Source organism: Bufo bufo, chromosome 5 (genome assembly GCF_905171765.1).
Source record: "Bufo bufo chromosome 5, aBufBuf1.1, whole genome shotgun sequence".
NCBI lineage: Eukaryota > Metazoa > Chordata > Amphibia > Anura > Bufonidae > Bufo > Bufo bufo.
The window spans coordinates 183,700,598-183,718,959 of record NC_053393.1 but is presented as its reverse complement, the minus strand read 5'-3'; positions in this window follow the sequence as shown (position 1 = coordinate 183,718,959).

Genomic DNA, 18,362 nt, shown 5'->3' with positions numbered 1-18,362 from the left:
ACTTCACCTAATATGCTTAATTGGTAGTAGGCTTTCGAGCCTATACAGCTTGGAGTAAGACAACATGCATAAAGAGGATGATGTGGTCAAAATACTCATTTGCCTAATAATTCTGCACGCAGTGTATGTGTGTGTTGCCTTTCCCTGTTGTTTGTCATTTGTAGTGATTAGGGTTGAGCAAACCCGAACTGTAAAGTTCGGGTTCGTACCGAACTTTAGGATTTTTGGAACCCGGACCCGAGCATTTTAGTAAAAGTTTGGGTTCGGGTTCGGTGTTCGGCGATTTCTTAGCGCTTTTTGAAAGGCTGCAGAGCAGCCAATCAACAAGCGTTTAACTGTGTGACCTTTAAAGCCATCACAGCCATGCCTACTAATGGCATGGCTGTGATTGGCCAGTGCAGCATGTGACCCAGGCTCTATATAGGCTTGAGTCACGTAGCGCTGCATGTCACTCTGCTGTTACTAGTGTAGGGAGAGGATGCTGCTGGTGATTTCAGGGAGAGAATAGGAGAGAATCTGTGATCAGAACTCGAATCTAACTCAGCGATCTACATATATTTAATTGTGTGGGTGCAGTGCACAATCTTTTTACCCTGCCCTGAGCCCAGTGACAGAAAAAAATACTTTTATCCATCTGTTAGTTAGGTGGGCGGCGGCGGCGGCCATTTTATGCAAGCTCAGTGCACCAGCACTGCATCTGAGCTTTTGTGACATTCAAATCCAAGCTTGAAATACTGCACTAATAATCTGGTTTTAAAAAATCACCCTTTTTTGGCATTATACAACATCTGGTGCATTTGCAGGATTAGTGAGTGTGCAATTTAAGCTAGAAATACAGCCATAATTTTCTGGGTTTTTAAAAACACCTTTTTTTCTGTAAAAAACACAATTTGACAGCCCTTGCAGCATCAGCATGTGTGAAATTCAAGGGTTATATACTGCTGTCATATTCAGTTATTAAACAAACACCCATTTTGGGCAAAAAACTTATATTGCAGCCTAGTCTGGATCAGTACGTGTGAGATACACCATTTATATACTGCGGTTATATTCTTCTATTAATAAAACACCCTTTTTTGGGCAAAATACACAATTTTTCTGGCCTTGCAGCATCAGCACGTGTGAAATTCAAGGGTTATATACTGCTATCATATTCAGTCATTAAACAAACACCCGTTTTGGGCAAAAAAGTTAATTTTGCAGCCTTTGCTGCATATGTCATTGTGAGATACAACCTTTACATACTGTGGTTCTATTCAGTTATTTGGAATACAGCCATTTTGGGCAAACAAATTTAATTGCGGCCTAGTCTGGATCAGTCGGTGTGGGATACAGCATTTTGATACTATGGTTATATTCTTCTATTAATAAAACATCCTTTTTTGCGCAAAATACATAATTTTTCTGTCCTTGCAGCATCAGCACTTGGTGAAATTCAAGGTTTATATACTGCTGTCATATTCACTTATTTAACAAACCCCCGTTTTGGGCAAAAAAGTTTATTTTTCAGCCTTTGCTGCATATGTCATTGTGAGATACACCCTTTACATACTGTGGTTATATTCAGTTATTTGAAAAATACCCATTTTGGGCAAAAAAATTTAATTGCGGCCTAGTCTGGATCGGGGCGTGTGAGATACACCCTTTACATACAGTGGTTCTATTCAGTTATTTGAAAAACACCCATTTTGGTCAAAAATCTTTAATTGCATCCTAGTCTGGATCAGGGCGTGTGAGATACACCCTTTACATACTGTGGTTCTATTCAGTTATTAAACAAACACCCATTTTGGGCACAAATATTTAATTGTGGTCAAAACACAAATGGTTTGCACACTGTGCAATCAGAGCCTGAAGCGAGGCATAAACGTTCTAAACCTGAGCACAACCTGCATGACCAGGCATCTAAGTGCAAAGCACGAGCTGCAGTGGATTAGACACCTCAAAAACCAAGAAAGGTCTCTGGCTTCTCCTGCTTCCTCTTCTGCTGCAGTCTCGTTCTCTTCATCCACCTCTGGAGTGACAGTGCCACCTGCCACCCCGCAAACAGAGGATCTGCCAGCAACGCCACCACCTGGGTCACCAAACATCTCCACAATGTCCCATGGAAGTGTTCAGCTCTCCATCTCCCAAACACTGGAGCGGAAGAGGAAGTACCCCCCTAGCCCTGAATGCCAGCATTTCTAAGTTACTGGCCTTTGAAATGCTGTCATTACATCTGGTGGAGATGGAGAGTTTTAAAGGCCTTATGGCGGTGGCTGTCCCACAGTACGTCGTGCGGCTAACTAATCGGATCTTTAGATTCTTTTAACTTGTGACTCATTCGATTCATTTCTATTCTTAGACTCCCTGTACTACTCAGACGACTCAGAGCTGCTAGTGCTTGCCTTGCCTCAGCTCTGATTGGTTGGTGGGCGGGGAGGGGAGCGGCTGGCAGAAGCAGCTTCCACTCTAGGATCATATTACGCTCCTCCCGAGTCCCTCCCTCAGGCTCCCTGCTGCCAGCGTGAGGTGAGCGTCTCTGCATTGTCTGTGTGCTATGTGACGCTGCGCTGTGTACAACAGAGGACTTTTAGCGCGGGCCGCTCCCGACGGCCTTTTGGCTGGCGGATGGGCCTATTTTATGGTAGGGGCCTGGAGCTGCAGCTCCTTCAGCCCCTACATTAATCCGGCCCTGGTCGTGCCCAGCCGCACGACTTTTCCAGACGAGCCATCCCTGCATAACCAAGTGGGGGACAAAATCAGTAGTGTTGATCACGAATATTCGAATTTCGAATTTTTATCGTGAATATACGTAATTCGAGAATATTTAGAATATAGTGTTATATATTCGTAATTTTGAATATTCAACATTTTTTTATTGCGAATTTTAGTACCTACCTGCTTCTTGCTTGTGGGGAAATGACTCATTGGCCCACAAGCAAGAAGCAGGGAGGAATCATGACTTTAAATGGGAAAAATTATGAATATTCTAAGAAACTAATATATAGCACTATATCGAATATATTATTTTTTTCGAATATTCGTAATATTCTAAAACAAGAATATATAGCAATATTGCGAATATTCGAAAAAAATGGAATGTAGAGCAATTTAGCTAATATAGTGCTATAATCTTCTTTGTCTAATAGTTGTAATATTTTTCTAATCTGAAGTTCAGATTGGAAAAAAATTTCAACTATTGAAAAAAAGATTATAGCACTATATTAGCTAAATTGCTTTATATATATATATAATTTTTTTTTTTTCGAATATTCGCTATATTGCTATATATTCTTGTTTTAGAATATTACGAATATTTGAAAAAACAAATATTAGTTTTTACGAATATTCGTAATATTCTAAAACAAGAATATATAGCAATATAGCAAATATTAGGAAAAAAACGAATATAGAGCAATTTAGCTAATATAGTGCTATAATCTTCTTTGTCTAATAGTTGTAATTTTTTTCTCATCTGAATTTCAGATTGGAAAAAAATTGCAACTATTTAAAAAAAAGATTATAGCACTATATTAGCTAAATTGCTCTACATTTGTTTTGTTTTTTTCGAATATTGGCTGTGTTACTATATATTCTTGTTTTAAAATATTACGGATATTCGAAAAAATGAATATATTCGATATAGTGCTATGACTCATTGGCCCACAAGCAAGAAGCAGGGAGGAATCATGTTTTTGCTCGGCAATTGAAAAATTTGCGATCAAAATTTGCATTTCCGAAAATTTGCATATTACGCAATCATTACCTTGTCGATTTTTCAAGTAAAAAAAATCGTAGAATATAACGAATATACGAATTTGCGAATATTCGCCAAATATTCTACAAAATATTCGCGAAATATTGCGAATTCGAATATGACTACTGCCGCTCATCACTAAAAATCAGGTGTGCACTGTGCAAAGACATCTGTGGCAAGGTGCACCTCACTACGGATACGTTCACCAGTATGCACAGGGACGTTATATCTACATAACAGCACACTGGGTAAATGCAGTGGCGGCTGGGCCTGAGGTGGATAGCAGTTTGGCGCATGTCTTTCCACCACCGAGGATTGCAGGGCACTTCAGTTTGCCTCCTGTTGCTTCCTCCTCCTACTCCGCTTCCTCATCCTCTACCGACTCCTCATCCGGTCGGCATAAAACCTTCACCACCAACTTCAGCACAGCAGGGGTAAACGACAGAAGTCAGTTTTAAAACGTATCTGTTTGGCGGACAAACCCCACACCGCGCAGGATCTGTGGACAGGCCTTGAACCACAGACCGATGAGTGGTTGGTGCCAGTGAGCCTCAAGCCCGGCCTGGTGGTGTGCGATAATGGGAGAAATCTCGTAGAAGCTCTGGGATTAGCCGGCTTGACGCACATCCCTTGCCTGGCGCATGTGCTGAATTTGGTGGTGCAGAGATTCCTAAAAAATTACCCCGATATGTCCGAGCTGCTGCATAAAGTGTGGGCCATCTGTGTGCGCTTTCGGCATTCTCACCCTGCTGCTGCCCGCCTGTCAGCGCTGCAGCATAACTTTGGCTTTCCTGCTTACCGCCTCATATGCGACGTGCCCACAAGGTGGAACTCCACCTTGCACATGCTGGCCAGACTGTGCGAGCAGCAGCAGGCGATAGTTGAGTTTCAGCTGCAGCACGCACAGGTGAGTCGCTCTGCGGAACAGCAGCACTTCACCACCAATGACTGGGCCTCCATGCGAGACCTGTGTTCCTTGTTGCGCTGTTTCGAGTACTCCACCAACATGGCCAGTGCCGATAACGCTGTTCTCAGCGTTACTATTCCACTTCTATGCCTCCTTGAAAAAACTGGCGATGATGGAAGAGGATGTGGCAAAGGAGGAGGAAGAGGGATAATTTCGTAGTGTTGCCGGCCAGTCATTCACAAGTGGCTCCAAGGATGGGTTACTGCACCCACAAACACCAGATACACAATTGTCCATCAAGGGCACAGTTCTGGAGGATGATGAGGTGGAGGATGCGAAGGAAAAGATTAAGGAGGAGTAGGAACCTTTTTCACAGCAGGGTGGCACCTAGACCAGCTCATGGCCATCACTGGTGCGTGGCTGGGGGGATACTGAGGAGACAGACGATACACCTCCCACAGAGGACAGCTTTTCGTTGCCTCTGGGCAGCCTGGCACACATGAGCGATTACATGCTGCAGTGTCTCCGCAACGACCGCCGAGTTGCCCACATTCTAACTTGTGCTGATTACTGGGTGGCCACACTGCTGGATCCCCATTACAAGGACAATGTATCGTCCTTATGTCCGTCACTGGAGCGTGATCGTAAGAAGCCCGAGTACAAGCGCACTGTGGTAGACGCGCTGCTAGTGGCATTCCCACCTTACAGCGGGGGCAAAGTGGAAGCACAAGGCGAAGGCAGAGGAAGAGGAAGAGTTCGCCAACGCAGCTGGGGCACCGCCAGCACCTCAGAAGGCAGGGTTAGCATGGCCGAGGATGTGGAAAAGCTTTGTCAGCACGCCACAACAACCAGCACCACCAGCTGATATAGAACGTCTTAGCAGGAGGCAGCATTTCACCAACATGGTGGAGCAGAATGTGTGCACACGCCTACACGTACTGAATGCCCCCTTTAACTTCTGGGTCTCCGAATTGAGCACATGGCCTGAGCTTGCCTTTACGCCTTGGAGGTGCTGGCCTGCCCTGCAGCCAGTGTATTATCTGAACGTGTGTTTAGCACGGCAGGGGGCGTCATCACAGACAAGCGCAGCCGCCTGTCAACAGCCAATGTGGATAAGCTCATGTTCATTAAAATGAACCAGGCATGGATCCCACAGGACTTGTCCGTACCATGTGCAGAATAGACATGTATACCGGCCTTAACCAGCCATTGTTATACTACAGCGCAATTGCTCATTCTTGTATTTAGGATATTTCACACTCTTTTGGAGTGTACACCCGAATAAAAAAATAATAATAATAATAATTTAAACCAAAAAATAGTTTTGGCTACATCATCCTCCTCTAACGCCGCTTCCACCTACACTGCTATGTCCACCAAATAAAAAATAAAAATTTTATATGTATTTTATTTTTATGTTACAAATTCTGGTGAAATTCACCAATTTTTGGGTGTGATGTACCACTGCTATACCTAGTACACAGCTAAAAAAAAAATTGTCTGTTACATTTTCAGGTGAAATTCACAAATTTTTGGGTTTAATATACCCCTCCTCTACCTAGTTGACAGCTTAATAAATTTCAATAATTTTTTCTTTTACACTTTTGGGTGACAATATATATATATTTTTTCTATAATAGACCCCTGCTCTACCAAGTAGACAGGTTAGTAAATTTAAGCAATTTTTCTGTTACATTATAGGGGTTGACATTTTACAATTTTGGACGTGAATAAACCCCTGCTCTGCATATGTGACAGGGAATAAAATTTACGAAATTCTTCTTTAACTCACGCGCCCACCTCCTTTCATTCAATGCTTAAACTTTAACCAGTTGTACCACATTTACGCTTTAATAATTTCTCCCACATTTGAACTTCAATAATTTGTCCCACATTTGCGCTTTAATAATTTGTCCCACATTTGCGCCTCAATAACTTTTCACATATTTCCGCTCGATCCCCAAAAAATGTAATCCATTTATCTCCCTTGGATGTGGTTTCTCTTTCTCATGCTTCCTCTGCGGCGTGGAAACCTGATTCGCATATAACCGTGATCAACATGGTAGGCTCAGAAAAGAACATTGAAAGTTGATAGAAAAGATATCCAAATGGATGGTGGACGTCACGGGGGCAACTCTGCATCGGTGACAGGAACATCAATTTGAAAAAATTGTCTGTAACATTGTCAGGTGACATTTTTTTATTTATTTTGCCGGATAGAAACCCCTGCTATGCATAGGTGACAGGGAATAAAATTTAAGAAATTCTTCTTTAATTCAGACGTGCCACCTCCTTTCATTCAATGCTTAAACTTTAACAAGTTGTCCCACATTTGCGCTTCAATAATTTTTCCCACATTTGTGCTTTACTAATTTGTCCCACATTTGCACTTCAATAATTTGTCCCACATTTGCACTTCAATAATTTGTCCCACATTTGCACTTCAATAATTTCTCACACATTTACGCTTTAATATTTTCTCCCACATTTGAACTTCAATAATTTTTACCACATTTGCACCTCAATAATTTTTCACATATTTCCGCTCGATCCAATTTTTTTTTTATCGATTTATCTCCCTTGGATGTGGTCTCTCTTTCTCAACCTCCCTCTCCGGCGTGGAACCCTGATTTGCCGATAACCGTGATGGTAGGTGCTGAAAAGAACATCTAAAGTTGATAGAGCAGATATCAAATTGGATCGTGAACATCACGGGGACGTGCGACATGGTGGGGCAGTAAGTATGCACACGCCTACACAAACTGCCTGACAGGGATCAGCCCCTGCAACTTCTGGGTCTCCAAATTGGGCACATGGCCTGAGCTTGCCCTTTACCCCTTGGAGGTGCTGGCCAGCCCTGCAGCCAGTGTATTATCTGAACGTGTGTTTAGCATGACTGGAGGGGGTTTTCACAGGTTATATTTCACAATGTTTTGGGGTGTAACCTAATTTAAAAAAAAATATATTAATTTAAAACCAACTCCATATATGGACATACAGCGCGGGACACAGGCTGGAAGAGGCCTACATCACATCGCTGACATGGAGGTAAGAATATATATATTTTTTTTTAAATACCGGACTGTTACTGCCACATGGGGGGAGCAGGAGGAACTTGATACTGGCACATTGGAAGGGGGGGGGGAGATGGCACTATGATACTGGCACATTGGGGGGAGATGGGACTATGATACTGGCACATGGGGGGGTTTGGCACTATGATACTGGCACATGGGGTGGGGGGGTGGTAAGGAGAGAGGCACTTGATACTGTCACATTGGGAGGGGGGAGATGGCACTATGATACTGGCACATGGGGGGTGGGAAGGAGAGAGGCATTTCATACTGGCACATTGGGAGGGGGGTAGATGGCACTATGATACTGGTACATTGGGGGGGATGGCACTATGATACTGGCACATGGGGGGAAGGAGAGAGGCACTTGATACTGGCACATGGGGGCGTTGGCACTATGATACTGGCACATGGGGGGTGGGAAGGAGAGAGGCACTTGATACTGGCACATTCGGGGGGGAGTTTGGCACTTGATACTGGCACATGGGGGGGCATCTATGGGGACACTTACTGGCATATTATTGGGGGGCATTTTGGGTGTCCCTTTTTTACTGGCACATTATTGGGGGACACTATGAGGGCATCTACTGAGGCCACAAAGAAGGGGAAACCGGACTGTTACTGCCACATGGGGGGAGCAGGAGGAACTTGATACTGGCACATGAGGGGGGGGGGGGTGGGAAGGAGAGAGGCACTTGATACTGGCACATTTGGAGGGGGGAGATGGCACTAGGATACTGGGACATTGGGGGGGAGATGGGACTATGATACTGGCACATGGGGGGGTTTGGCAATATGATACTGGCACATGGGGTGGGGGGGTGGTAAGGAGAGAGGCACTTGATACTGGCACATTGGCGGGGGGGAGATGGCACTATGATACTGGTACATTGGGGGGGGGGATGGCATTTTGATACTGGCACATGGGGGGTGGGAAAGAGAGAGGCACTTCACACTGGCACATTGGGAGGGGGGATGGCACTATGATACTGGTACATTAGGGGGGGAGATGGCACTATGATACTGGCACATGGGGGGGAAGGAGAGAGGCATTTGATACTGGCACATGGGGGGGTTGGCACTATGATACTGGCACATGGGGGGGTGGGAAGGAGAGAGGCACTTGATACTGGCACATTGGGAGGGGGGAGATGGCACTATGATACTGGTACATTGGGGGGGAGATGGCACTATGATACTGGCACATGGGGGGGAAGGAGAGAGGCATTTGATACTGGCACATGGGGGGGGTTGGCACTATGATACTGGCACATGGGGGGTGGGACGGAGAGAGGCACTTGATACTGGCACATTCGGGGGGGAGTTTGGCACTTGATACTGGCACATGGGGGGCATCTATGGGTACACTTACTGGCACATTATTGGGGGGCATTATGGGGGTCCCATTTTACTGGCACATTATTGGGGGACACTATGAGGGCATCTACTGAGGCCACAAAGAAGGGGAAACCGGACTGTTACTGCCACATGGGGGGAGCAGGAGGAACTTGATACTGGCACATGGGGGGGGATTGGAAGGAGAGAGGCACTTGATACTAGCACATTGGGAGGGGGGAGATGACACTATGATACTGGCACATTGGGGGGGAGATGGGACTATGATACTGGCACATGGGGGGGTTTGGCACTATGATACTGGCACATGGGGTGGGGGGGTGGTAAGGAGAGAGGCACTTGATACTGGCACATTGGCAGGGGGGAGATGGCACTATGATACTGGCACATGGGGGGTTGGGAAGGAGAGAGGCACTTCATACTGGTACATTGGGAGGGGGGAGATGGCACTATGATACTGGTACAATAGGGCGGAGATCGCACTATGATACTGGCGCATGGGGTGGAAGGAGAGAGGCACTTGATACTGGCACATGGGGGGTTGGCACTATGATACTGGCACATGGGGGTGGGAAGGAGAGAGGCACTTGATACTAGCACATTCGGGGGGAAGATGGCACTATGATATTGGCACATGGGGGGTTTGGCACTTGATACTGGGACATGGGGGGGCATCTATGGGGACACTTACTGGCACATTATTGGGGGGCATTATGGAGGTCCCTTTTTACTGGCACATTATTGGGGGACACTATGAGGGCATCTTCTGAGGCCACAAAGAAGGGGAATTTGATATGGGGGGGCTCTGTGTGGTACTAGTATTATCAGGGGGTTTATCTGTTTCTGCAGTATTGTATTGGGGAGCACAGCGGCACAGTATTGTGGTAGGATGATTTGTCCAAAAGATGCGAGAATGATGGAAAAGTAGTAAACTAAGATTTTTTTTTTTGTCATATTGCTGAGACGAAAAATGGCTGAAAACTGGAGGTCTGATCTGAAGGTCTGAAAGGAGAAGATAAGGAAAGAGAACATCTACGTCAAAGAGACGTCACTGGATGTAAGAGATGTGTGCTGTATTAGGCCGAATGCACACGGCCATGTTCCGCGGCCGAGAGCGGTCCGTGGTATGCCGGGCTGTATTCCTGTTCAGAGCAGGAGCGCACGGCGTAATTGAGTGCTATGACACCGTGCGCTTCATGCCGCCGCGATAACCGTGATGGTAGGTGCTGAAAAGAACATCTAAAGTTGATAGAGCAGATATCAAATTGGATCGTGAACATCACGGGGACGTGCGACATGGTGGGGCAGTAAGTATGCACACGCCTACACAAACTGCCTGACAGGGATCAGCCCCTGCAACTTCTGGGTCTCCAAATTGGGCACATGGCCTGAGCTTGCCCTTTACCCCTTGGAGGTGCTGGCCAGCCCTGCAGCCAGTGTATTATCTGAACGTGTGTTTAGCATGACTGGAGGGGGTTTTCACAGGTTATATTTCACAATGTTTTGGGGTGTAACCTAATTTAAAAAAAAATATATTAATTTAAAACCAACTCCATATATGGACATACAGCGCGGGACACAGGCTGGAAGAGGCCTACATCACATCGCTGACATGGAGGTAAGAATATATATATTTTTTTTTAAATACCGGACTGTTACTGCCACATGGGGGGAGCAGGAGGAACTTGATACTGGCACATTGGAAGGGGGGGGGGGAGATGGCACTATGATACTGGCACATTGGGGGGAGATGGGACTATGATACTGGCACATGGGGGGGTTTGGCACTATGATACTGGCACATGGGGTGGGGGGGTGGTAAGGAGAGAGGCACTTGATACTGTCACATTGGGAGGGGGGAGATGGCACTATGATACTGGCACATGGGGGGTGGGAAGGAGAGAGGCATTTCATACTGGCACATTGGGAGGGGGGTAGATGGCACTATGATACTGGTACATTGGGGGGGGTGGCACTATGATACTGGCACATGGGGGGAAGGAGAGAGGCACTTGATACTGGCACATGGGGGCGTTGGCACTATGATACTGGCACATGGGGGGTGGGAAGGAGAGAGGCACTTGATACTGGCACATTCGGGGGGGAGTTTGGCACTTGATACTGGCACATGGGGGGGCATCTATGGGGACACTTACTGGCATATTATTGGGGGGCATTTTGGGTGTCCCTTTTTTACTGGCACATTATTGGGGGACACTATGAGGGCATCTACTGAGGCCACAAAGAAGGGGAAACCGGACTGTTACTGCCACATGGGGGGAGCAGGAGGAACTTGATACTGGCACATGAGGGGGGGGGGGGTGGGAAGGAGAGAGGCACTTGATACTGGCACATTTGGAGGGGGGAGATGGCACTAGGATACTGGGACATTGGGGGGGAGATGGGACTATGATACTGGCACATGGGGGGGTTTGGCAATATGATACTGGCACATGGGGTGGGGGGGTGGTAAGGAGAGAGGCACTTGATACTGGCACATTGGCGGGGGGGAGATGGCACTATGATACTGGTACATTGGGGGGGGAGATGGCATTTTGATACTGGCACATGGGGGGTGGGAAAGAGAGAGGCACTTCACACTGGCACATTGGGAGGGGGGATGGCACTATGATACTGGTACATTAGGGGGGGAGATGGCACTATGATACTGGCACATGGGGGGGAAGGAGAGAGGCATTTGATACTGGCACATGGGGGGGTTGGCACTATGATACTGGCACATGGGGGGGTGGGAAGGAGAGAGGCACTTGATACTGGCACATTGGGAGGGGGGAGATGGCACTATGATACTGGTACATTGGGGGGGAGATGGCACTATGATACTGGCACATGGGGGGGAAGGAGAGAGGCATTTGATACTGGCACATGGGGGGGGTTGGCACTATGATACTGGCACATGGGGGGTGGGACGGAGAGAGGCACTTGATACTGGCACATTCGGGGGGGAGTTTGGCACTTGATACTGGCACATGGGGGGCATCTATGGGTACACTTACTGGCACATTATTGGGGGGCATTATGGGGGTCCCATTTTACTGGCACATTATTGGGGGACACTATGAGGGCATCTACTGAGGCCACAAAGAAGGGGAAACCGGACTGTTACTGCCACATGGGGGGAGCAGGAGGAACTTGATACTGGCACATGGGGGGGGATTGGAAGGAGAGAGGCACTTGATACTAGCACATTGGGAGGGGGGAGATGACACTATGATACTGGCACATTGGGGGGGAGATGGGACTATGATACTGGCACATGGGGGGGTTTGGCACTATGATACTGGCACATGGGGTGGGGGGGTGGTAAGGAGAGAGGCACTTGATACTGGCACATTGGCAGGGGGGAGATGGCACTATGATACTGGCACATGGGGGGTTGGGAAGGAGAGAGGCACTTCATACTGGTACATTGGGAGGGGGGGAGATGGCACTATGATACTGGTACAATAGGGGGGAGATCGCACTATGATACTGGCGCATGGGGTGGAAGGAGAGAGGCACTTGATACTGGCACATGGGGGGTTGGCACTATGATACTGGCACATGGGGGTGGGAAGGAGAGAGGCACTTGATACTAGCACATTCGGGGGGAAGATGGCACTATGATATTGGCACATGGGGGGTTTGGCACTTGATACTGGGACATGGGGGGGCATCTATGGGGACACTTACTGGCACATTATTGGGGGGCATTATGGAGGTCCCTTTTTACTGGCACATTATTGGGGGACACTATGAGGGCATCTTCTGAGGCCACAAAGAAGGGGAATTTGATATGGGGGGGCTCTGTGTGGTACTAGTATTATCAGGGGGTTTATCTGTTTCTGCAGTATTGTATTGGGGAGCACAGCGGCACAGTATTGTGGTAGGATGATTTGTCCAAAAGATGCGAGAATGATGGAAAAGTAGTAAACTAAGATTTTTTTTTTTGTCATATTGCTGAGACGAAAAATGGCTGAAAACTGGAGGTCTGATCTGAAGGTCTGAAAGGAGAAGATAAGGAAAGAGAACATCTACGTCAAAGAGACGTCACTGGATGTAAGAGATGTGTGCTGTATTAGGCCGAATGCACACGGCCATGTTCCGCGGCCGAGAGCGGTCCGTGGTATGCCGGGCTGTATTCCTGTTCAGAGCAGGAGCGCACGGCGTAATTGAGTGCTATGACACCGTGCGCTTCATGCCGCCGCTCCACTATAGTAATACACTCGTATAGCGTATTACTGTAGTGCAGCGGCAACATGAACCAATGACGCCATGCGCTCCTGCTCTGAACAGGAATCCAGCCCGGCATACCACGGACCGCTCTCGGCCGTGTGCATTCGGCCTTACCCTTTATTTTTTCATATTAAAAGAATATTGAGTTTGGATCACTTTGTTTCTTACACCGTTCGCACAATTCTTATGTACAGGATTCATAGGATTCGCGATTCTAAAGATTCAAGAACCTTTTCGGATTCAGATTCGGATTCTAAAAAAATTGGATTCGTCCCACCTCTAATTCTAAATATTAGATAATTAGTGCCGATATTCGCGATTAATATTCGCTATTTGAATGTTCAATGCCTTCTGTGTGTCAGGGCCAGAGATTGGAGAAATATAAGTGATAATTAATATATTTTTTCCATCAATTTCAATACTTTTTATATAGAGGGTGTCTGCAGTGACTTGTGACATCTGTCCAATACATTATGTGTGTCAGGGCCAGAGATTGGAGAAATATAAGTGAAAATTACTATATTTTTCCATCATTTTCAATACTTTTTATATAGAGGGTGTCTGCAGTGACTTGTGACATCTGTTCAATACCTTGTGTGTGTCAGGGCCAGAGAGTGGAGAAATGTAAGTAAAAGTTACTATATTTTTTCCATCATTTTCAATTCTTTTATTATAGAGGGTGTCTGCAGTGACTTGTGACATCTGTCCAATACCATCTGGGTGTCATGGCCAGAGATTTTAGAAATATAAGTGAAAATTACTATATTTTTCCATCATTTTCAATACTTTTTATATAGAGGGTGTCTGCAATGACTTGTGACATCTGTCCAATACCTTCTGTATGTCAGGGCCAGAGATTGGAGAAATATAAGTGAAAATTACTATATTTTTTCCATCATTTTTAATACTTTTATGTAGAGGGTATCTGCAGTGACTTGTGACATCTGTCCAATACCATCTGTATGTCAGGGCCAGAGATTTTAAAAATATAAGTAAAAATTACTATATTTTTTCCATCATTTTCAATACTTTTTATATATAGGGTGTTTGCAGTGACTTGTGACATCTGTCCAATATCTTGTGTATTTTAGGGCCAGTGATTGGAGTAATATAAGTGAAAATTACTATATTTTTTCCATCATTTTCAATACTTTTTATATAGAGGGTGTCTGCAGTGACTTGTGTAGTCTGTCCAATACCTTTTGTGTGTCAGGGCCAGAGATTGGAGAAATATAAGTGAAAATTACTATATTTTTACCATCATTTTCAATACTTTTTATATAGAGGGTATGTGCAGTGACTTGCGACATCTGTTCAATACCTTATGTGTGTCAGGGCCAGAGATTGGAGAAATAGAAGTTAAAATTACTATATTTTTTTCCATAATTTTCAATACTTTTTATATAGAGGGTGTATGCAATAACTTGTGACATCTGTCCAATACCTTCTGTATGTCAGGGCCAGAGATTGAAGAAATATAATTGAAAATTACTATATTTTTCCATCATATTCAATACTTTTTATATAGAGGGTGTCTGCAGTGACTTGTGACATCTGTCCAATACCTTCTATGTGTCAGGGCCAGAGATTTGAGAAATATAAGTGAAATGTATTTTCCTATACTTTTACAATATACTGTGCTTGCTCTGAACTGTGACATCCATGCCACATCTTGTGTTTCAAGCTTGCATATAACATTTAATATGAAAAAGGTGAGCAGTAAGGGACAGTGAAGTATCCGTGATGCTGATGGTTCACGCAGAGGCCGTGGCCCTGGGCGTGTTGAAACTATGCCTGCTGCCCGAGCAAAAGAAAAACAATCATCCACGATACCTAGCTTCATGTCCCAGTTTGCAGGGTGTCGCAGGACAAAACTTTTGTAGTCAGACCAGTGCGACCAGGGGGTCCGTTAGATTGCAGCAGATAATGCTTCCAGTCGGTTAAGCACCACCCTGTCTTCCACCAAATCCAGTCTCAGTAGCCAAGAGTCTGGTCAACAGAATCCTCTCCCTTATCCTCCTTCCTCTCACTATGGAGAGTCTGGCCAAACAAGTGATCCCACACTCGGAAATTACGAGCAGCTCTTTTCATCGCCATTATTTGATTTGGCCCTCTCACCAAGCACGCTTGAAGAGGGACATGAGATCTTGTGCCCTGATTCCCAACCTCTTGAGCATCCACAGTTACAAGAACATGACGGTGGGGAACGGCAATTAGTGTTTAATGAGGTGGATGATGATGAGACACAGTTGCCAATGTCTCAATGACTGTCTCAAGAGGTTGATGAAGAGGATGAGACACATTTGTCAATCACTGAGGTTGTGGTTAGGTCAACAAATCAAGAGGATAATCAGAGTGAGGAAGTGGAAGAGGAGGTGGCGGATGATAAGGTCACTGACCCAACCTGGGAAGGTGGAAAGCCGAGCGAGGACAGCAGTACAGATGGGGAGGGATCTGCAGCACCGCAACAAGCTGGAAGAGACAGTTGGGTGCCAAAAGGGAGAAGGTGGGCCACACCAAACAGGCCCGCAACTGTTTCAAGGAGCACCCTCTTGAGTAAATCTCCCTTGCCAAGGGGTAGGTGTTATGGCGCAGTATGGCGCTTTTTTGAGGAAAGTGCGGCCGAAAAAAGAATAGTAGTTTGCAACCTGTGCCATACGAAAATGAGCCGGGGTGCGAATACTAGCAACCTTATCACCACCAGCATGATCCACCACATGGCATCCAAGCACCGCAATAAGTGGGACTAACGCCTGGGTCCACAATCTGTGTCTGCGGGTCACACCACTGTCTCCTATTCCCATATGGTACGTGCTGGCCAATCGCCTGTCGAAGGCGTATGTGAGGATGCCTCCTTCCCTGCACCAGCACCTTCGCAAGCACCATCAGGGACCACATCCACTTCCCTGTCCCAGCGTAGTGTCCAACTGTCATTACCCCAGGCATTTTTACGCAAGCTCAAATACCAAGCCACTCACCCGCAGGCCATAGCACTAAATGCACACTTTTCAAAATTAATGGCCCTGGAAATGTTGCCATTTAGGCTTGTGGACACTGAGGTCTTCAGCAGCCTGATGTTGACAGCCGTCCCACGGTACTCTGTCCCCAGCCACCCCTATTTTTTAAGGTGTGCCATGCCTGCCCTTCACCAACATGTGTCCCGAAATGTCACACGTGCCCTGACCAACGCAGTTACTAGGAAATTCCACTTAACCATGGACTCATGGACAAGTGCATATGGCCAGGGATGCTACATTTCCCTGACAGCACACTGGGAGAGAGTTGTACTCTGGGATGGCACAGTTGCTACTGACGCTGAGGAAGGATTGCAGGCCCAAATTCCATCAGGGTTTCTGCCAGCACCTACGTTAGTGGCTCCAACCCCCACTTCTCCTCCTCCGCCTTCTCCTCCACTTCCACCTCCGAATTACCCGCGTGCAGCACCAGTCAGCCATTAGCCGGTAGCTGGAAGCAGTGTAGCATTGCAGTGGGGAAGCAGAGCTGTTGCAGGGGATAAGAGACCAGACTGAGCTGTGGCTCTCGCCACTCAACCTACAACCAGGCATGGTTGTGTCTGTTAATGGCCGCAACTTGGTGGCGGCTTTTGAGCTCGGCAAGCTCACACACATCCCATGCCTAGCCCACGTGTTCAACCTTGTGGTTCAGCGGTTTCTCAAAACCTGCCCCAACTTTCCTGAGCTACTGGTGAAGGTGCGCCGCGTGTGTGTGCACATTTCCGCAAGTCATTGACAGCTTCAGCCGGTCTGTCAACGCTGCAGCAGCACTTTAACTTGCCAGCTCACCGGCTGTTGTGCGACGTGAGCACGCACTGGAACTCCACGTTCCACATGTTGGCCAGGCTTTGTGAGCAGCAGAGGGCAGTAGTGGAATACTAGCTGCAACATGGTCGTCGCCTTTCCAGTTAGCTTCCTCTTATCAGAAGCAAGGAGTGGGCATGGATGTCTGACCTCTGTGAGGTTTTAAGAAACTTTGCAGAATCAACACAGATGGTGAGCTGCGATAACGCTATTATCAGCGCAACCATCCCACTTCTGTGTCTACTCAAATGCTTGCTGCTCACAATGAAGGAAAACGCTTTACATGTGGAAGAGGTGGAAATGGGGGAAGAAGACATTACACAGGGTGATAGCAAGACCACCCTCCGTCCGTCTTGTCAGCGCGAATTGGACGATGAAGAGGAGGAGCAGGAGACGGTTGCCTCCACTACAGAGGGTAGTACCCATGGAAGTTTATTTCCATCTGTTCAGCATGGGTGGGCAGAAGAGGAGGAAGAGGATCAGGAGATTGACAGTAATCCTCCTGATGACGACAGCAAAGTCTTGCCTGTTGGTACTCTGGCACACATGGCTGATTTAATGTTAGACAGCCTATCCTGCGACCCATGCATTATACGCATTTTAGACAACACTGATTACTAGGTGTTCACCCTTCTTGACCCCAGCTACAAAGAGAACTTCTCATCTCTCATTCCTCTGGTGGAGAGGATGAGCAAAACGGTGCAACACCAAAAGGTCCTTGTTGAAAAATTGATCCAAAAATTTCCATACTTTCTTGGTTAAACAAGGAGGGGAGACAAGAGGAACACACATCAGTTCCAACAGAGGTAGGGGCAACACTCTCCAAGGCCTTGGACAGTTTCATGACACCCCGCCAGCAACCTCACCCTGATGCGCGGCCTAGTGTCACAAGGAGGGAAAAGTTTTGGAAGATGGTGAAGGAGTACGTAACAGACCATGACAGCGTCCTCAGTGATCCCTCAGTGCCTTACAACTACTGAGTGTCCAAGCTGGACATGTGGTACTTACTGGCGCTCTACGCCTTGGAGGTTCTGGCCTGCCCTGCCACCAGCGTTTTGTCTGAGGGGGTATTTAGTGCTGCTGGTGGCATTATAACAGATAAGCGTATCCGCCTGTGAACTGAAAATGCTGACAGGTTGACTCTTATAAAAATGAACAAGGCCTGGATTGACCCTGACTTCTCGACTCCACCAGAGGAAAGCGGATGAACAAAGGCACTTTAAATGTGTTGT